The sequence below is a fragment of the Nasonia vitripennis genome, assembly GCF_009193385.2.
Source record: "Nasonia vitripennis strain AsymCx chromosome 2 unlocalized genomic scaffold, Nvit_psr_1.1 chr2_random0008, whole genome shotgun sequence".
In the NCBI taxonomy this organism is placed as follows: domain Eukaryota; kingdom Metazoa; phylum Arthropoda; class Insecta; order Hymenoptera; family Pteromalidae; genus Nasonia; species Nasonia vitripennis.
In genome coordinates, this window is record NW_022279615.1 from 1,102,196 (window position 1) to 1,124,995 (window position 22,800).

The 22,800-nt window shown below is 32.5% G+C and overlaps 1 protein-coding gene across 1 annotated transcript in view; it reads left to right on the forward strand.

Moving 5' to 3' along the window:
• Positions 1-22,800, forward strand: part of LOC100678874 (zinc finger protein 608) — a 157,870-nt gene that overhangs the window by 107,819 nt on the left and 27,251 nt on the right. The window lies entirely within an intron of this gene.

A 22,800-nucleotide genomic window follows, 5' to 3' on the forward strand; every position in this document is an offset into this window, starting at 1 on the left:
TTGGCTACATTTAGTAAATTATGGATATTGTGCGTGACATTATAATAACCATAAATATCTTGAAAAGTATGAATAAAATGTATAAGTTGTGATTCAGCATATAGGATATTTGCATTATTTTGTACCAAATTTTTATTCGTAACATGCAATAGTAAAAAGTTTTCGTAAATGTTTTTTTTAAAAATGTCCTTTAGAATCGCTGTTCCAAAATACAGTAAAAAATGTCTAAATTCGGTGGCCTTCCAAATTTTACAATAAGTTAAGGATCTACAACGTCTATTAAAATCAAAAGGTAACGTAAAACTGAGTCTCTCCAATCTATCAGATACAGTAGTTATTTTAGCCTGCGATAATTTATAATATTTGTTACATCGTTCTTTGCTACCAAGCCAATGCCGTATTAATTGTCTCATTGCACCTAAATATATAAGGTACATGGAATCTAACGGAACGTTGAAGACTAATCCAATTCCTGGTAAATCCTTTAGTGCAGTAGATGCTTTTTGATAATCATCAAGATATTCTAAATATTTGAACTTAGTATCAGTCCTTAACAGTTTATGGCAATATTCATGCAGACTCTTCAAATCAGTAATCGGAAAACAAACTGATCTGAAATACTCACCTTCCACAATACATTTTGAGCAACTACTGTATCCACTGGAATATTTCGTATTAAGTACGAAAGCTTTGGCAAGCGCATCAAGAATAAATCTATCAATCTTCACATTGAATTTTTTGTTGTTGTATGTATAACCGTTATCAAAAAGTAACTTGGCTTCATCGGTAAAACGTTGGAGAAAATCATTTGCATCTGCAGGCTTCTGTGTGCCATAGTATGATCTGTGATCGGAACACCATCATTGTTAATTAACAGATTTGAACTTTATTTTTTGAGGAAACTATACGTTATACGGGGCATAGAGCTTTTTGCCGGTCGCTGTCGGTACATGCAGGAAACGTTATCGACCGAGATTGTAAACATTGAAGTTACCGCTGGTGAAAAGAAAGAAATAGGTATCTCGAAAGAGTTCGAACAAAATTCATTTTTATGTCTAATTTAAGTATCAGAAGGTAACGGTAGTGGGAAAGGTTAGGCGACGGCCTCTGTCGCACATGTTTGGTCGCGAGCGGTGCATGCGTACCAGCAACATTAACCAGAACTTTTCAGGAAACGTTTCTTCCTTTTGCAGATTTCTAAAACATTTTTGTAAATGAAGCATCAGAAGCTTAGCTTCTGAAAATTTTCAGAGTGAGAATATTTTTGAAAACTTAATTCTCAATGCAAATTTCTATTCAGAGTAGTAATGTCATAAACCTACTCAAAAATAAAAAGTGTCGCAAATAAGTAAGTGCCAGAAGCTATTTTGCCACCTCAATTTATTGCGTATATCGATGGTTGAATGAAAAAAGGTGCTATTTCAGAAAATCTTTCAAGAACAAGGTGTCTGCAACGACATCAAAGAGGCGCTATCTTAAAGCGTGCTTTAAAAAGACTCTATCTCAGAGTAAACTTCGAAAACGCGGAACACGCTTCAACAAAGTGCTATTTAAGAACAATTATTGCAATAATTATTATATAGATAGAATCCTCGCAGCATAAAATATGCCAAAAATCAATACTTTGAAAGATCCATAAAAGCCTTCTGCAATATTTTTAAAATAAAACGTGTGTAAAATTGTAACTAACAGTAATCGAATATTTACTGAAATCTTGCATAAAACTGCCAGCTAGAAGGATTCGGTGACCGTGAAAGTAATATAGAGAGACTGTTTTATAGATTTCAGCTACATGTTTTAATTGCTTTTCATTCTGCTGCATAAACTGCGCGTGATCAATATCGAAATAAATATTGAACGTTGTGCTTTTTAGAGTATTAAGAAATAGTGGAGGGCCAAATACCCTGCTCTAAATAGCTCCGGCTCGCGCTAACTCGCCTTGACTCGTATTGTAAACTTCACATTCGGGCTAAAAAAGCATAGTTTACGCCCTTGGTACATAATAAACTATCATATTTGAAGAATCTATAAAAATATGTTTTATAAAATAATTCATGAAATAATTTTGATATATTATAAAAATATTTTAGGAAATATTTACGAAATATTTTTGTAATATTTCAAAAATATTTCAGGAAATATTTCATAAAATAATTTTGAAATATTTCAAAATTATTTCATGAATAATTTATGTCCTACTTAAACATATATACAGCGAAAATTTTTTAGGATATTTCTCTGACAGGCTTAACAGGTATACATTAAAAAAATAGAGTTGGCATCGTAAAAATTATTAAATGGCTTAAGTGGTAGCACGCGCGCCTAGAGATCTCCGGAGCGCCGGATTGATTCTCGGTCCCGGCGTCTCCTTTTATGATTTTCTCCTCTCATTGTCAAGTCTCACCCCGTTACAATATATGTGTGCGTGCGTGTGTGTGTGTGTGTGTAAGAGGAGGCGTGTGTGAAGGGTGTGTGTGTGTGTGTCCATATATACAGGGTGTTTCATTTTAATCCGATCACGACAAAAAACCATGGAAAAACTAATTTTAACGAAAAATGACCTTAACAAAAGTTGAAGGGGGTAAAGGGGGCCATCGAATGACACAAACACCTATGACCTTGAACTCGATTTTCAAGGTCATTTGAGGGTAATTGTGATTTTTTTAAATAGGAACCTCTATTTTAGACCTTGGAATCGGATAGAGTGGATAAAATTACGTCGCAAAGGATATTTTAAGTTTGCTTTGGTAACCTTGAGAAGGTCAATTCAAGGTCAAATAACAAAAAATCTGCTAAACAGCTGTTTATCTGGTTTTATTTTACTGATGTCGAAAGATGACCTTGACAAAAGTTGAAGGGAGCAAAAGGGGCCATCTAATGACACCAACACCTTTGACCTTGAACTCGATTTTCAATGTCATCTGAAGGTCATTGTATTTTTTTAACGGGAACCCCTATTTTTGACCTCGGAATACGGAGCAGCGGAAAAAATTACGTCGGAAATGACATTTCATGTTTGCCTTAGTGACCTTGAGAAGGTCAATTCAAGGTCAAATAAGAAGTATCAGCTTAAGATTGTTTTCCTTTCAATTTTTTCGTAGAATTATCATTTTGTTATTGTAATAAACATTAAGAGAATAATTGACTTAAAATGTGATTATGCTTTGCTGACTTCAAAGCCATTTTGTAAGGTCAAAAGTGCAAAAATGCAATATCAAATGTTATGTGGAGTCCATATTTATATGCTAACTTTAGTGTTGCCCAGGAATAACGACGTGGACGTAATAGGATTGTGTTCCCTTTGGGGTGCTTGATTAGAGTGAGTCTCCTTGCCTCTCACTTTTATTATGTACAGATTTGAATGTAGGTGCCCAAAGACACCACCATTTTTTTGGATTCTATTCAGTTCTTGGGATGTTTTCGTAAGCGAATTTTTATCCTATCTTTAGCGTTACTCAGGAACGACGTGGACACAATTGGCTACTAATTTTCCTCATCGAATTTTGCACCCCAAAGGGAACTGGACTCCACATAACATTTGATATTGCATTTTTGCACATCTGACCTTAAAATGGCTTTGAAGTCAGCAAAGCATAATCAAATTTATGTCAATTATTCTCTTAATGTTTATTACAATAACAAAATGATAATTCTACGAAAAAATTGAAAGGAAAACAATCTTAGGCTGATACTTCTTATTTGACCTTGAATTGACCTTCTCAAGGTCACTAAGGCAAACATGAAATGTCATTTCCGACGTAATTTTTTCCGCTGCTCCGTATTCCGAGGTCAAAAATAGGGGTTCCCGTTAAAAAAATACAATGACCTTCAAATGACCTCGAAAATCAAGTTCAAGGTCAAAGGTGTTGGTGTCATTAGATGGCCCCTTTTACTCCCTTCAACTTTTGTCAAGGTCATCTTTCGACATCAGTAAAATAAAACCAGATAAACAGCTGTTTAGCAGATTTTTTGTTATTTGACCTTGAATTGACCATCTCAAGGTCACCAAAGCAAACTTAAAATATCCTTTGCGACGTAATTTTTTCCGCTCTATCCGATTCCAAGGTCTAAAATAGAGGTTCCTATTTAAAAAAATCACAATTACCCTCAAATGACCTTGAAAATCGAGTTCAAGGTCAAAGGTGTTTGTGTCATTCGATGGCCCCCTTTACCCCCTTCAACTTTTGTTAAGGTCATTTTTCGTTAAAATTAGTTTTTCCATGGTTTTTTGTCGTGGTCGGATTAAAATGAAACACCCTGTATATATATATATATATATATATATATATATATATATATATATATATATAATATATATATATATATATATATATATATATATATAATATATATATATATATATATATATATATATATATATATATATATATATATATATATATATATATATATTATATATATATATATATATTACACACATACTTTTTTGGCCCTTTCTACACGTGCCTCAACGTGGCCTACTTTTCACACTAAAACGAAAATTTTTCAAACTCTAGCCAGTTGTATTTCTGGTTTTTAACGTATTATTATTTTATTTTATATGCAGAAAGTCATAATAACTTGATCTCTTTTGCCAATGCATTAATGATAATTTTCACATTTAAAAGTTACAAGAGGTTTGGATTACGATACCTGTTTTTTAAATTTGGTTGTTGATCTCCTCCGGAAACTAATATACGTGAAGACCTGATCTTTTGCATGACTATTTCTTTTACAATGATGAAACAATATTTAAAGTTGAATTCATCTCAAGTGATGTACTTTTAATTTCCACTCGGAGGCCCATATGAATATCTCAGTGATGAACCAGAATATTCACACATGGGCCTCCGAGTGGAAATTAAAAGTACATCGCTTGAGATAAATCTAAAAAATCTAAAAAAACGTTTTTTACTCGAGAAACAGACAGGGGACAAGTGAATTTTTGCGCGCTTTCACAAACAGATAACGTCCGGCCATCAAATTTGTGATTTACTCACCTCTCGGGCTCTGCAGTGATAGGAAGTTGGAAACAGCCCTTAGCGGTGAGACGACACGACTTTCTTCCTCTTCTCTCTTTGTAAGAAAGATAAGTTTTAGTGTTCGCGAATTTAACGCAGCAGCAGTATTGTTTGAAACAATACAAATCAAGTATTTTAGAATCTTTAACCTTTACGGCAACTATACTACGTCGTGAAGTTTTGAACATATAGGTAAGATATACGCGTTTTCTTCTATGACAAACTGCGCGAATTACAATAAATGCGATTTTAATTTCGTTATATTCGTTCAAGATATTATGGAGACCTATGAAATAACATTGGCGCGAAAAATGCAGGCAAGGCTATTTCTTTATAATAGCTTGGACATGAATTATAAAAATGAAGATCGTTGATTCCAATTATTCGATGAGATTTCAAGGACCATCACGCAAGCACATCCGGAAATCGTAGATGATGTTGATGGTAAGTAAAAAAAATTATATTGTGATCTGATTGTAACACTGAATTTTTACATTCTAGCGAAATGAGTCAAGACGAAATACGTAAAGCTGCGTAAGGCATATACTGCTCAATAAATTTAAGATTAATTAGTCATCAAACTACAGTCGAATTATTGACGCCACGTAGCAGACAGCTTTTGAAAGAATTTGTTTTTTTGAAGTATTTTGTTCAGCACATACAAGGAATAGATAACTTTTCTATCAACTTTTAGAAACTAAGTGTTGCTTATATGATTTAAGTAGATTTGTAAAAGTTAACAAAGGGTCCAGAAAGCAAATTTGATTCAATAAACTGGACACGGTACCAAGTCCAATGAGGTTCTCACTGACACAAGGTTTTGTTTCAAATCCTCTTACAATCTTTTATCAGTTACACTAATTTGTAACATTGGATTATAATTTTCATAACTGAAACTTTAAGATACTCACTGAACTTGTTATCGTGTCCAGATTATTGAGTATCATTTTGGTGATACTCACTTAGAAGTTTGTTGCTCATCATTTAATGTATTATTAAGATTGTTCGATACCCTTGAAAATGTTCATAGAGATAAGATTACTTTAAATGTAACTATTACATAATAGTTAAGATTTAAAACTGTTTTTGTTTTAGACGTGAGGATGTATTCGCCTATTCTGTTTATAATTAAATATTTTTTATACAAACACGTTTTTCTACAAATAAAAAAATTCTATTTAGAAAAAACATTTATTTTTATTTATGAGCTTTGCATATTTTGAATTTTTGATTTCGCGCTTCTCAGTTACATCGTTTCTGCGATTCTAAACTTTTTAGCACCAAGAGCTACACCAATCGCTCAGTAGATGGCGACTCAGTCTGGCGCAAAACGAGACCATTTAGCGACGGTCTCGTTTCGAACACGTTACCTCAGAATCAATGTCCATCGATTGTACATTAAAAAATATCTTTTTTCAGCCTCCGATTATTACGATACAAATAAGCGGTTGGACTACTAAATATGTAATCTTAACTACCCAGAAAGATTTTTGAAAAAAAAGGAGAAAAATTTGGGAGGCCTACTAGCTATAATCATTGAGTACAATAATTTGTTTGTATCAAGTTACAAGTATTGTTTGAATTGATAGGGCTTTCTTTTTATATTTTTTAAATAAATTCGTCTATATAACCTCTAATCATAGTAAAGATAGTAGATAAGTTCCCAATATATAAATATAGGGTGATATTATTACTTAAATTAAATTTTTAACCTACTTATCTATACAGACACTGCAAACACTGTCTGAAGTATTCGAGCACTGTCTAAGATTCCTAGTAACTTTACGAAAAATTTACATGTGAGATCTGTTATAACGTCTTGCTGACTATAAATACATGGAACTATCAAGGTGATTTATAAGCTGATTGGTACTGCGTTAACAGTAATACAATATTGCTAATATTAGTCCACTCGCTAATAATTTTGGTGATTGTTTATTACAATAACTTGCAACTTTATTAACATCAACAGCTGCTCGCAGTACATAAGGACACAATTAGCTATGACTTGTAACAAGTGTTCGTGGTCGAGTGGTAAAGTGCCAGCCTGCTAACTGAAAGGTTCAGTGTTCAATCCCCGTTAGGGTTTCAATTTTTTTGTTTTTTCTTAATTTAAGTGCCGGCACGATGCTTGCACCACGTGCCAGCATTGTGCTGAGCACAATGCCGTCATTTCCGGGTCATGGAGCAGGGGTACCTGGACGTCACGCGTGGCCCATTCCGAGCAGTCTCGGTGTCGTCATTCAGCCGACATCATGTTATCGGGGTTTGTTTCCGAAAAACCCATGTGTGTCAAAGTGTGCCAAAGTGCAGCAAATTTCCGAATTTGAACACTTTGGCACACTAGCATAGTATGGCACACTTTGGCACACTTTGGCACACTTTGACACACTTTAGCATACTTTGGCACACCCAATTATTTCCACTAGGGTGTTTGGAATATGCATGGAAGCTTTCATGAATATTTGAAGAGATATACACAAATTATTTTGAAATTTCCAAACAATATGCATGGAAGATTTCCGGAATATTGCAGTAAACATTCACATAGAATATTATGCGAATAATAATGTGTATCATGAAATGTGTATTAAAGCTTTCATGAGCATTTCAAGAAATAATCAAAATCGTACTTTATGCAGCAAGGGCGCAAATGAATCATATTTCGCACCGCTTTTGCGGGCACAAAATAAGCATTTTACACCCACTAACATCAAAAACTATATTTTGGAAGTTCTAAATAGATATGTATAGACCCTTACGGAAAAATCCTGCAGGGTTTCCTGTAGGATATCCTATAGAAAATCATGTATGTAATCCTACTATAGGATTTCCTGCATACATGTTGCGGCTTTTCTTGTTTAGTAGAGTTCCTATAGGATTTTTTTTTCTACATGAAATCCTACAGGATTTTTTCGTAAGGGGAAGATTCTATAAATATTTCATGAAACATGTCGGTGAAAGATTTCGGAAATAATTCTATGCAAGTTTCTACAGAATATGTTTTGAAGCTTTGATAAATACTGCAAAAACGTTTCAAAATTATTTCAGAAGTTTAAATAGTATTTTGTGTATCAAGGGCAGAAAGAATGCGATTACAGGCAAATGTGAAAGTTGCTGACTGAGCGAAGCGAGTGTGGCAATCATACTCGTCAGATGGCCTACTTGGAGTTCATCGTGCACACGATACTTTCATATTGGTTTCCACGATACTTTCCATATTCCAAGTTGATAGAAGTCGATAAGATGTTTTATCGATTTGAATAGTGCATTTTATTGCCATTTTTTGCATTAGGGCTTGATAAATTGTGATATAAGTCGATATAGGCCGATATTGGTCAATACAAGCCGATCGAAACTCTAGGCAACAAATTACAATTAAAATTGATAAAATTCAAGATGATCTTGAGTCTATTGATTTTAATTGTGATTTTTCGCATAGAGTTTTTATCGGCATCTATCGACCTTTATCGGCACGTAGTATATCGACTTATATCGTATTTTATCAAAAAATGGCATTAAGATTCTCCATTAGAGCCGATAAAACATCTTATCGACTTCTATCTGTTTCAAACGGCTCTTCCCAGCAGAGTTTTGTTGAATACCTGTACTGGAAGTTCGTTTTAGAGGGCATGTAATAAAGGGCAAAAAGTAGAGAGCCCAAGGACTTACTTTCGGCCCAAGGGCTCAATTTTCCGCCCAAGAGCGTAAATGAGACACTTTCCACCCGCAATACATGCACAAAAAAAGCGTACTTTCGGTGCTGATAGGACAAAAAGAAATATGTATACATAAAATTTCATAAATTTTTTAATAACATTTCCAGTGGAAGATTTAGGAAATAATTCGTATAAAATTTATAAAGATTCCATACATTTTTTAATAAAATTTCCGGTAGAAATTTTGGGAAATAATTCTTCTAAATTCTATTCAATATTCCGCAAAATATGTGTGAATACTTTCATGAATAATTCAAGAAATATCAAAAAACAGTTAAGAATTTTCCCAGAAATATTAAAAACGCATTTCATGAATATTTCAACAATTATTCCGGCGGAAGATTTCTTTGATAATTCTATGCAATATTCCGCGTAATATGAGTGGAAAGTTTAATGATTAATTCAAAAAATATCAAACAAAGATTTTAGAATTTTCCAAGAAATAATAATGGCAGATTCCATAAATATTTCAGCAAATCTTTCGGTGAAATATTTTAGAAATAATTTTATGCAATGTTTCGCGGAATATGTTTGGAAACTTCTATGAACAGTTCAAAAAATATTCGAGAAATTATTATGAATATTCCTATGAAATCATTACGAAAGTTTCCATTAATATTTCAGTAATTTTTCCAGTGAAAGATTTTAGAACTAATTCTGTACAATATTTTGCGGAATATGTTTGGAAACTTCCATTAATAATCTTAGAAATATTCCAAAACTTATTTGGAAGACTCTAATAGAATATTTTAGAAAGATTCCTAAAATATTCCATGATATTTGTATAAATTTTGTCTTTTACGAAATATTACTAAAATATTTCTGAAAGATTCCACTGGAATGTACAGTGCAATCTTTCATGCTGTGTGGGATGTGATCTTTTTTTCAAAGCATTGTGTTTGTGATTCTGATATAACGACTGCTGTATGTATTTATGCATACACAAGATGCAATCTGTAAATTTGGTCTAGATGGAAGGGTTGGCGCGAATATTTATTTGTGCAGATTAAAACGGTCACGTCTCTTCTCGGTCCGTAGCGCGTATGAGATTTTAAATTTTAGAGAAGTGCAGTAATCATTTACTGATCTACGCCCGAATTTTGACAACAGATCATAAATAGAAAAGTAATGATATATAGTAGTCTATTATTATTATATGAGACAGGTCCGGGATACCAGGCAGTGGAAATTCATTTATATAATAAAAGTTTTTATAACAATATAAATATATTCAAATTATAAATAAGGATAAGAATATTGCATTAATTGTTGCATATATGCTGTGTCACAAAATAAATGAATAAATCAGCTTTGATTTTTAGAAATAAGATTTTAAGTAGATACGCTTGAATTTGCGTTATCTGCTTTAGTTCGAAATTTTTATAAGGATTTGACGAGTCTTTGAATTTATGACAAGTGTAGGACTAATACGCTTTAAGATACGATATCGTGCCTGACTCGAAATTTTATAAGTATAGAAATGATTTGAAATAATTCTAACAAGGAAAGGTACCCAACCCGAACTCACCGATTTTGATGATTTTCATATATGTTGTAGAACATAAAAAAATAAGAGACAGGTATTTTTTTTTATCGGCTAATTTTCACTTTTAAGGGGTAAAAACCTCCCCTAAAGTTAACCCCCAAAAAGCGTTTTTTTTAAATATCTCGGCTTAAAATTAATATTTTTCAATGAAACAAATTGGAGGTTATTTCTTACAAAAAGAGCAAGTATTTCATGGTGATTTGAAGAGTAAGGGTAGCATCCCCTATTTTTTAGGGGTTGAAAACATATATTTTTTGGCATAATTTTATAATAAAAATGTTTAAACCGACTAAAAAAAATTGGAAAAAATGTTTAAACATCCTTAATAACAAAATTTAGTTGACGTCTTTCGGTGTTTTCATAAATATTACCCCTAAGGGGGTAAACCACCCCTAACACAAAATAACTGTAAATATGTAATTCAATACATAATATTTCGTAGAAAGTTTGTATATAGAGGTTTTCGAGGTCGCTGATTACAAATCTGTTATCAGATTTTGAAAATTCAAAATGGCGGATCCAATATGGCGGACGGAAATATCGAAAAAAAATTTTATATAATAAAAAAGTTTTAAACGACTAAAAAATTTGGAAAAAATTTGTAAACATCTATAATAAACAAATTAAGTTTTTCGGTTTTTTCATAGATACTTCCCCTTAGGGGGGTAAACCACCCCTAACACAAAATAACTATAAGTATACTTCAATCCATAATATTTTGTAGAAGGTTTGTATATAAGGGTTTTCGAGATCGCTCTTTGCAAATCTGATATCAGATTTTGAAAATTCAAAATGGCGGAACCAATGTGGTGGACGAAAATGTCGAAAAAAAATTTTAACTTTCATAAAAACTTGTTATAAATGTGTTATCTTTGTAGCCTGTACATGTGAACTAAAGAGCCTTAAACCCTAAACCCCTAAAGAACAAATAGGCTAAATGGTTGTGCATTTTAACCAAACGACTCCAAACCCCTAACCTCCAGACAAGCCGAAGGCCTATGCTTTACCGTAGACACGAGTATAGACATATTACCGATATTTTATTCTATCATTTTGTATGTAACAAATAACGTCTCGTTTTATGTTTCAATCAAAGATTATTTATTTTTCTGCTTTTATAAATTAGCATAATTTCAAAAGTAATTTCATAAATTATAAAGTATTTCATAAATTGCATAATTATATAATTTTATAAATTCAAAAAGTCCACACTTTTTTGCAAATGAAAAAACATAGGTTAATAAAATTAGTTTATCAAACTCTTTTGCGTTTTGTAATAAAATTTAATGTTGTCAAACTTGGGAGTTTTTCATTGTTACAATTATTTCGTAAGCCAAACGTTTTTTAGATGAATTCTCGAAGTAATGATTATTGTATCTATAGTAAAATATTTACAGTCTGGAATTCCATAATAATACTATTTGATACGATTTAATGAATTTATCAAAAAATCTAAATTTAATAATAAATATTATTCTAATCATTATTATTATTTTTCATTATCATTGCTATTATCAGTATTACTGTTATTATTGCTATTGCAATTATGCTTATTCTTCTTCTTATTATTATTATTATTATATTACTATGATAATTTTTGTTATTGGTAAAAATACATAAAAGAATATTAATACTCGAACTTCATTTGCAATTAAAGAACACGTTGTTATTGAAAGGGAATTTTATATGCATTCATTAGTTTAATGAATGTTATCGTACATTCAATGATAATTCCACAGATAAATGTCTTTCACTCATAAAAGTTGTTGACAATATGTGCGAATCAGTATGTTCTTTTTTTAGATTGTTTTCATCGAGTGTTTACCTCAGCTGCCTGTGTTATTTTTTAGGCAGTGAGTGAGTTTTGTGGGTACTCTAGTTCGATGCCGGAAAGTACGAATAGTACGTCTTTTTATTTGTCAGTGGTATCATACAGTTGTAGAAAATTTTCTTTAGTGATTTTATATAGATTTACATTATTCAATTTCAAAGTGAATAAAAGTTGAATAAAACCAAAATAGAGTTTTCCGAACATCACAAAGTGGAACGAGAATTCTTCTCCAATGCATAAATTAATGATTTGATTCAATTTACATTCACTCGTTTTATTCTGGTAGAAATGTAGCAGTCGTGCCTTACATGCAAAAACACAGCTTGTATAAATTTTACCGCTTGTTTTCATTTTAGATTGAAAAATGAAAATTAATCCGTTAAACGTTCTAAACTTATTATTAGCATACTTTCAAGCGTTAAACATACCAGATAGTGTCACGAATTATCACGAAACAGAGTTGGCCGAAAAAATAAAAGAAATTTTAATAGATGCAACACATGATTTCAACGATGTAGAAATGATTACTGATGACTCTTTGGATTTTCAAGAAGAGTATAAAGACCATAATGTGGAAATAATTGAAGATGAAGTGCAACATCATTTTCCTGATCCGGATATAGCACCAACAAATCAATGTACAGCAGATAATGAAGAACTAGATTTTGAATACAAAAAAAGAGCTGTAGTATTTTGGAGAAGTAGCAAAACGAAGCAAAATTTAAGTCTCAAAACAGTGCAAAACAGATTCAAAAAAGTATCATCTATTAGTCAGCTACGTCGTTGGGCTCATTCAATTAATAAAGGTGGCACGTATAGAGAAAAAGTAGCACAAATTTGTCAGTATACCCTGGATAATTTTCAAGCAGCTCTCGACAGTGGTTCAATTATCCATGATGAAGATATAATTCGATGGGCCTTACAAGCTAAAAAAGAAATTGGTTTTGATGATATTAGATTCAAAGCTTCTAAACATTGGTTACTCAAATTTAAGCAAGCACACCGAATAGTTTCTAGGAAAATAAATAAGTTCATAACAAGAAAAACACTAGAAAGTAGTGCAGAACTTACGGCTAAAGCTGAAGCATTTATCGATGACGTTAAATCGTGTATACCAAGGATTGGACTCGAAAATTTGTATAATACAGATCAGAGCGGATTTCAGCTAGAAATGCATTCTGGAAGAACATTAGCAGTAGAAGGAGAAAAGCAAGTGCAATGTCTGGTACAGTCAATTTCAGCAACAACGCATAGTTATACTATACAGCCACTAATATCAGCTACTGGACAACTGTTGTCACCGCTATTTCTTGTTTTAAAGGAACCAAGTGGCAAGTTTGGCCCTATTGTAGAACAAAACATATTTAGACCAGAAAACGTGTACGTGGAAGCATCCAAATCTGGAAAATTAACAACAAGTAAGGGAACTAATAACAATTTTTACATTGTAATATCGTTGATCAGTTAATTAATAAGTCGTTTAATTGCAGATCACTTCAAAATCTGGTTGGAAAAAATATTTTATCCCTATGTAGGCCATCACTCAATACTATTACTTGATTCTTGGAGTGGTCATTGTGACAAAGTTATAGAAGAAACAATGCCACAAAATAAAATTATTAACATAAAAAAATTCCAACTGGAACCACAGGAAAAATACAACCACTTGATGTCTATGGATTCCGTATTTGGAAAAACTTTGTCCGAACATTTTCTGATAATGTAATGTTAATGGATCATGATATGAATTTACATGTGAGAAATAATATAATTAAACTTCAATCATTGGTTCACAACCAACTGTCTTCACCGAGATATATAGAATTGTTTAAATATTCCTGGTATAAAAGCGGTTACGTCAATGAAAAACCAGATAAATTTGATAATCCTATAGATTTCAGTTTTGGAAAGTCTTGTGCAACACATTGTGAAATAGAATGGTGCACAAACATTGCAATTGTACGATGTGGTTGGTGCAAAAAAGCATTGTGCTTTAAACACTTTTATGAGGACTACCATTATTGTAAAAACATCGTAAAATAATATATTTTATGCTCAATACAAAAAATGCACTATGGCAAAAGATAAAAGATTGTAGATTATTATTATACTCTAATATTATAAACAAAAATACATTATAAGTTGAATTTACAATAAAGGAATTTCAATAACATTCTGATAACAATTTCTACGGAAATTATAAAACTGCTTCACACACAGAATTTTCTTGTTTACAAATTTAGGAATTTGAGGTGGTTTGGTTAAAAAGCACAACCATTTAGCCTATTTGTTCTTTAGGGGTTTAGGGTTTAAGGCTCTTTAGTTCACATGTACAGGCTACAAAGATAACACATTTATAACAAGTTTTTATGAAAGTTAAAATTTTTTTTCGACATTTTCGTCCACCACATTGGTTCCGCCATTTTGAATTTTCAAAATCTGATATCAGATTTGCAAAGAGCGATCTCGAAAACCCTTATATACAAACCTTCTACAAAATATTATGGATTGAAGTATACTTATAGTTATTTTGTGTTAGGGGTGGTTTACCCCCCTAAGGGGAAGTATCTATGAAAAAACCGAAAAACTTAATTTGTTTATTATAGATGTTTACAAATTTTTTCCAAATTTTTTAGTCGTTTAAAACTTTTTTATTATATAAAATTTTTTTTCGATATTTCCGTCCGCCATATTGGATCCGCCATTTTGAATTTTCAAAATCTGATAACAGATTTGTAATCAGCGACCTCGAAAACCTCTATATACAAACTTTCTACGAAATATTATGTATTGAATTACATATTTACAGTTATTTTGTGTTAGGGGTGGTTTACCCCCTTAGGGGTAATATTTATGAAAACACCGAAAGACGTCAACTAAATTTTGTTATTAAGGATGTTTAAACATTTTTTCCAATTTTTTTTAGTCGGTTTAAACATTTTTATTATAAAATTATGCCTAAAAATATATGTTTTCAACCCCTAAAAAATAGGGGATGCTACTCTTACTCTTCAAATCACCATGAAATACTTGCTCTTTTTGTAAGAAATAACCTCCAATTTGTTTCATTGAAAAATATTAATTTTAAGCCGAGATATTTAAAAAAAACGCTTTTTGGGGGTTAACTTTAGGGGAGGTTTTTACCCCTTAAAAGTGAAAATTAGCCGATAAAAAAAAAATACGTGTCTCTTATTTTTTTATGTTTTACAACATATATGAAAATCATCAAAATCGGTGAGTTCGGGTTGGGTACCTTTCCTTGTAAGTCGTTTATCTTCTCAAGGCGTGAGTTGCTCTTGAGAAGAGACTAGGCGCTTAAGTTGCGCTGAAGCTAGTGAGCTAGTACGGGTTGTGCGGGTCCTTTTATAGGCCACGGAGAGAGCGGGAATCGAGCCGCCGGAAAAACTATCACCCTCATACTTACACACACTCATTCACACCTATATACAAATATCATTTACACACTTATAATATAATGCGCACGCCGCGCCGCCGCTCGCTCTCTACTCCTACTCTCATTATAATTGCGCCGCTCGGTCTATATAGATATAGGCGCGTGTTGCGTGCTCTCCACGTTTTCTTGCTGCTTGCTACTGTTGCTGCTGGGTGGCTCGTGACGCTGTTGTTGTACTGTTGCTTTGAGCTCAGCTGTCAGCGTGACGCGTAGCTTTGTATTTGGAGTGGGGGAGCATAAGATGCTCTTGTATAATCTAAAATGTTGTTTAATATAATTTAGTATTTAATATTTATAAACTTTTTGCGGAGCGTGTACGGGGTGTTAAAAGATGTAATCTTTTTTTTAGAACGTTGTGTTTGTGAATATGAAATGACGAATGCTGTATGTATTAATGCTTATTAAAAGATGTAATCTACAGTTTTAGTCGAGATGAAAGAAATGCTGCGAATAATTCTTTGTGCAGATATGCTCTTTTTTTTAAGATATGTGTTTGTGAATATGAAATGACGAATGCTGGATGTATTTATGCATATCAAAAGATGTAATCTACAGTTTTAGTCGAGATGAAAGAAATGCTGCGAATAATTCTTTGTGCAGATTTGCTCTTTTTTTAAGATATATGTTTGTGAATCTGATATAACGAGTGCTGTATGTATTTATACATATCAAAAGATGTAATCTACAGTTTTAGTCGAGATGAAAGAAATGCTGCGAATAATTCTTTGTGCAGATATGCTCTTTTTTAAAGATATATGTTTGTGAATATGAAATGACGAATGCTGTATGTATTTATGTATATCACAAGATGCAATCTGTAAATTTAGTCCAGATGGAAGGGTCGGCGCGAATATTTATTTGTGCAGATGTGATCTTTTTTTAAAGCATTTTGTTTGTGAGTCTGATATAACGAGTGCTGTATGTATTTATGCGTATCACAAGATGCAATCTGTAATGTGCATAAATTTCTAGTATTGCATAAAATGATAATGAAATCAATTGATCTTTATGAAAGGATAAAATATATGATTTTATATAAAATTTCATAATTTTTTATACTTATATTGACCCCTAGTGGAAAAAAAATTCTGCACATAACAGTTTTTATATGAAGCGTTTAGACTAAAACAGAAGATAACTGAACAAATCAGAAATTTTTATTTTATTTTATTTTATTTACATAAACGGGCTAGAAACCCTTAATTACAAAGATAAAGGTGTAGATACAAAATTACAAATTTACAAAATTAGAGAACCCTTGTCCTAAAAAGATTCGACGAACAATCTTAGACAAGTTTTAAATTCAGAAATTGACTCGACGTCAGTATTACGCTTAGGCAACAGGTTCCAAGACCTTATTAAGCTGTTATAAGAAAATTGCCTTGTTGAAAAAGTACAAGAAGGGGAATTACGCAAGAGAATCTTATTTACAAGCTTGAACGCAAGAAGACCATCATGGTATTGATGTAATGAATTAAGCGAGGGGATACGAAACCAAGACGCACAAGGGTATAGTGATGGTCCGTAAATGCCATGAGCTGACAAGATTTGTAAGCTATGTAATGTAAAAATTTATGTTGAACAGACTCTAAAGAATTTCAAACTACTTGAGTATATGGAGACCAGATTTGTGAACAGTTAGTAAAGTAGGGCAAATCCAGAGATTCAGATATAAAATCGTTAAATATCAACAAATTAGAAAAAGTTGAGTGACCAGGCATGAATCCGCGCTGTTTATCTGTGATCGAGCCGAGAAATTTCGCAGACAATGTTACAGTTGAGAACGCATAAAAAATCTTAGGGATACAACTAATGAGGGAGATAAGGCTATAATTACTAATATTATGTCTATTTCTATTCTTGAAAATAGGATGAATAAAAGAAAATTTTCACTCCCTGGGAAAGTGCCCGGATCTCAATATTTTGCTAACAATGATAAGGATAGGCTTCTCCAGGGTAGCCCAACAATTCTTAATGAATAGATTCGGAAGACCATCCGGCTCCGGGTTTTAGCAAAAGAATGTCGGAATCGAGACAAAGACAACAGTTATTTACAGGTATTATTAGTTTTTTTCAGTTTACTGCAGATGGTACCAGATTTTAAAAGTTTTTAACGGTTATGTTAATTTGATTCTATTATGTTTTCAAAGGCGTGTTTAAAAAAAATCAGTGGAAACCCAAAGATAACTGTTTTGATGAGGAAAAAACTAGTGAATCTCGAAGATAAGAATCATAAAATGAAGAAAACTGTTTTAAACTATGAAAAAACTGTTGTCTTCACTTATTAATAGTTATTGTCTGTTGTATTCATTTTTTATTCATTTACGAAATTTTAAAATTTATACCTGAAAAAAACTGAAGTAAACTTAAGTAAACTCTAGCAAACTAAATAAAACTGAAGACAACAGAAGAATATTTTTGTCTGTGTCTTAAGGAAGTTCGGTCCTTTCAGCTGCCGAAGAGTGGGGAGAGCGTTCCCCAGGCACCGTGCACCGGTCGGCCTCTTTCCGCGCACCTCCTCGCGTAATTTATAAGCTTGAAGTTATGTTCATGTTACTCTTAATTTCTCAGAAACGAATTTGGTAACACAATTTAAAATGTCACGTACAGATACTTAAGATTTTTACCAATATGTCCCGCAGTTTGTTATTCTGTTCTCTTACTGTAAAATAAAACGCACTCTATGTTAACTGACTATTTACCGACTTCCATAAGAACCCGCGTATAACCTCCTAATTTTGAATCCAAATATTATCAAATTCAGGTCTGTAACAAATATCGGAAAAAATATTTCCACACTTTATGACGAACATAATTTTAGTGTTTCATTTTATTCTGTTATTTCTCGCATAACCACCGAACCCCCTTAATTGCGACATTTTTCTGCTGTCAGTTGCAGTTCATAATTGTTTTCTTCAGTTGTTTTCATTTTTCTATTTCGCTAGAGATTTGTATCTATTTCACTAATATTGTAGTATGTATTACATTTTAGTATACAATAAAGATGCTACTAAAAAAACTTTTTTCAAAAGTAAAACCTTAGCAAGAAAAAGTAGTGAAATCTATAAATATTAAAATGTCAAATAAATGTTTTTTTTTGCTATACGCATCTGGATATTTTTTGGGAAAGCTGATATTACCTTTAGTTTTATCTTAGCGCGTTTAGCAAAAAAAAAACATTTACTTGACATTTTAATATTTATAGATTTCACTAATTTTTCTTGCTAAGGTTTTACTTTTGAAAACAAATTTTTTTGGAAGATTCCACATCTTTTACAAAGCATATTCTCCTTGAATTCTTGATTTATTTGATAGACAATAAGCTAATATTTCTCTGGACATTGATCCCATCGCCCATATAATCGTATAGTATTATTATGTGTACATAATATATAATAACACAATTGCGTGTCACCGAGTAGCAGACGTATGTCGGTAAAGTAGATTATAACTGCTGTAACCACTGGCGTATACATCTGACCGGAAGTCACGTGACCGGAGGAGACAAAATATCGGGTGAAGAAATTCTGACGAAAAGAAATTCGCCGAGCAAATTTTTAACTTGCACTATTAAGTTAATAACGTAATATATCCGAATGAATCCTTTTGAAGATGAGAGATTAGGTTAATATATTTCAAATATGTACCAACAGATGCGCATAAGCGCAACCCTGATAGAAATTAAAACTAAGAAAATCTAAGAAAAACTATGAAATGTAATTAATTACAGAGAAATTAATTACAAAGATATTTGCTTATAAAAAATAAGAAAAACTAAGACATTCTAAGAAAGATAAATAAAAAAAAATGAGAAAACCTAAGAATTATTACACACTAATGGACAAATTTATTGCTAGTTCTTGATTTTTCTTAACTTTTCTAGAATTTCCGCAAAAAAATTTACATTATTATTCCAAAAAAATCTTACCCTGGGATTTGAACTCCAGACCTTTTGGTTCAGAGGCAAAAACTTTAGCTCGGCGCCACGGCTCTATTGGAAATATAATATTCTTATTGTCCTTATATTTTAATCGAACATTTTTTTTCATTTTCGGAAAATTGCGAATCATCCGAGTTTGAAAGAGCTACTTCCTCCAAAATAAGTACAAAAAGAATTGAGGAAAAAATGTTTATTTCAACCTCATAGTTTTAGTACAAATTGACTAACAAATAAATGTTAAGAAAAACTAAGAAATATTAAGAAAACATGATAAAGTTTAAATTAATTCAGAAAAACTTCTGCCAGGAAATATTAATGATTTAAATGCAATCGATATTTCTGTTAGAGGCTAGAAAACCCAATTTTAAAGTATATAGGATCGCCCTATCCTAAACCGAACTTCGTCCATTCTTGCCAGTGCTGCGCTATCGCGCCTCTTGATGATTGTTATAATCCTACAATTTACATTATACTATAAATATAAATACAAAATATTTGAATAATATTATTTTATTGTTATATTTTGTTAACATAATTTACAATACTTTAATCAAATAATTGTAAAGAGTTTGAAAACATTTTTTAATATTTAAAATTTATTTTCATATTCTGTGTACTAGTAGCTATAAATACTTTTATAGAATATTGGCTGTATTAGATATATTCATTTGTACTTGACGGTAGTTAATTCTCGTGGAAAGCTTTTGAAATCGTGCTTTCGATTTGTTAGAATTTATTAATCCGGCAATCTGATTGGAGCAATCAAAAACGTTCCATAAGAATACATCTAATATTTAATAGTATATTGAATAATGACACGTGTGAAATAATTAAATATCAATGCAATTAGTTTGTAAATCACGAGCAAAGCGAGCGTTTCTTTCCAGTATATATTAACAAGTATAGGGAGATTTTTACAAAAATGCTCGAATATAATATTTTAATATTATGTAGATGTTATTTTTAAAAAAATTCATGTACGCGGAAATTCATGTACGATATTGTATGTCAATGGTTTTTATTTTTGCAGCTCATCACAGTAGAATCATGGAAGACGTCGCTGCAGTTTGTATACTTTGCGACAAAGAGATTCTGCAGAAAGGCAAACGAACCATTGGAGAGCATGCTATTGCTTCCTTCATCAAAGTAACTAAGACCAGGAAAGATAAGAAGTACTTCTGTATGAGAAATTGTACATCGTTGGATATCCGCGTAAATTGTTATTCAGCTTATCTGCGGGAAAAAAAATATAATTGCAGCAGCGAAGGAAGTAGCTGCATCTACTTACATAAGCGTCGATCAACCAGCGCTGCACTACATTTTGATTTTAATTCTCTGTGCTTTATCTGTGGCGATAATGCATCCAATGATCACATAGAAAAGCGTAAGTCGAATCCATCAAGATATCCTAAAGTTGTATGTGTCAATAAACGCAAAACGGGTGACAATATACTAAAAAGCATACAAGATCACGCTCTTCAATGGTTCGTTTGCCTTCCTGCAGAAGCTCTTTGTCGCAAAATATACAAACTGCATCGACGTCTTCTATGATTCTACTGTGATGAGCTGCAAAAATAAAAACGATTTACTTACAATATCGTACTTAAATTTCCGCGTACATGAATTTTTTATAAAATAACATACCTTTATTCAGGGTTGCAAATAGATAATTACTTTTTTAATCTTTATTAAATTAATAAATAATTAAATAATATAGTTATTAATTATAGGCCTGGATGATTGATAATTAAAACTATTAATTATTAATTATTAATTGCAAGCCCCAATGATTGATAATAATTAGTAAATTTTACAAACATTTTGAATATCTGCTCGAGATGACGCGAGTCACGTTTGCAGATTTCACTTTATAGTAAACAAATTTTTTGTAAAATAATAACTTTATCCCATAATATGTAAATAAAAAAATGCATTTTACAAAGGTGTCAAGTACGTTAAACACCTTATATTCAATGTAGATAACTTTTTTACACACAACCATTTTACTATATTTATTATTCAAATTCGCTCTTATTCCGCACTTAAATCACAAATAGAATGGGTGTATTCACAGCAACGGGACTCCGAGAGTAATGATCGCATGCACCCTGGGTCCTCGAATATCGCGATGTAATGTGGAGGTCGACCCCACGCTATTCCAGATGTATATTTGGAAAAACTTTATCGCGTGTTCAGGGGCCATCGGTGTGCGCACTAGTGCGTATTCAGACTCATAGTACTAATGAATGAACAAAACTTCTGGACAGCACGTACTCCCGTAGCGCAGACCGATTCACGGAATTCAGATGACTGCAATCTGAACTGAATACCCGTGGACGGAAATTCATGGATGCAAGTATTTTATATTCACACGCGTACTTAATAATTAGAGGGTCCAGTAAGTCGCACGCATCTGCGGCATAGACAGATCGAGCGATATCTCGTGTGTCATGGCGGCCGCAGGGGCTAACGCGACTCTGGCGCATGGGCCTTTAGCCCGAGAACTAGACCGAGCACTAGACCGAGGGCCCTCGGGTTGCGCGCGTACCCGAGAGGAGCGCTCAAATTTCTCGTGAGCCCGAGGGGGTGCTCGTGTCGCTCGTGTATCCGAGGGGAACTCTCGGGCAACAGCACATGTTCATCACTGGTGAACAGGGAGAATGCTCGGACTGTAGCGACACCACACGTGCTTCTTTGTACAGCATGCGCGTTTTTATAATGAAACACTAAATAAGCATTTGTACTCTTAAAAAGTATTACAAAACAGTTGGTCAACGAACTGTGACTAATAGACTACCCTAAATAACAACTAAAGAAGTCTCACCCGTGAACCCAAATGCCGGATGCATATCTTAAGGGATAATCTAAATGGAGAAAAGTTAACGAAAACTGATGTCAAATGAAGGCTTTTCAGGCATTCTAAAGCATTCATCCGAAATTTCAGAACTCTTGCTCAAAAAATTTGCATATGACAATAACTTGTTTATAAAATAAGATGTGGAAACCGTGAGACTTTTTTTTTCTTTCATTTCCATAGTTTTTGAGCAAGAGTTCTGAAATTTTGCATGAGTGCTTTAGAATGCCTGACAAACCTTTTTTCATATCAGTTTTTGTTAACTCTTCTTCATTTACATTATCCCTTAAGGGGATGTGGGAGCTGAAAACACTGTTTTTCTGTTCCACATAACTTTTTGAATAAAGCTTGCAATGAAAAACCAAGACCAGAGCGCCATAGTGTTGAGTTTAGTGAACCATTCTACCGAAAAAAAAAAATACCAATCAGACTTTT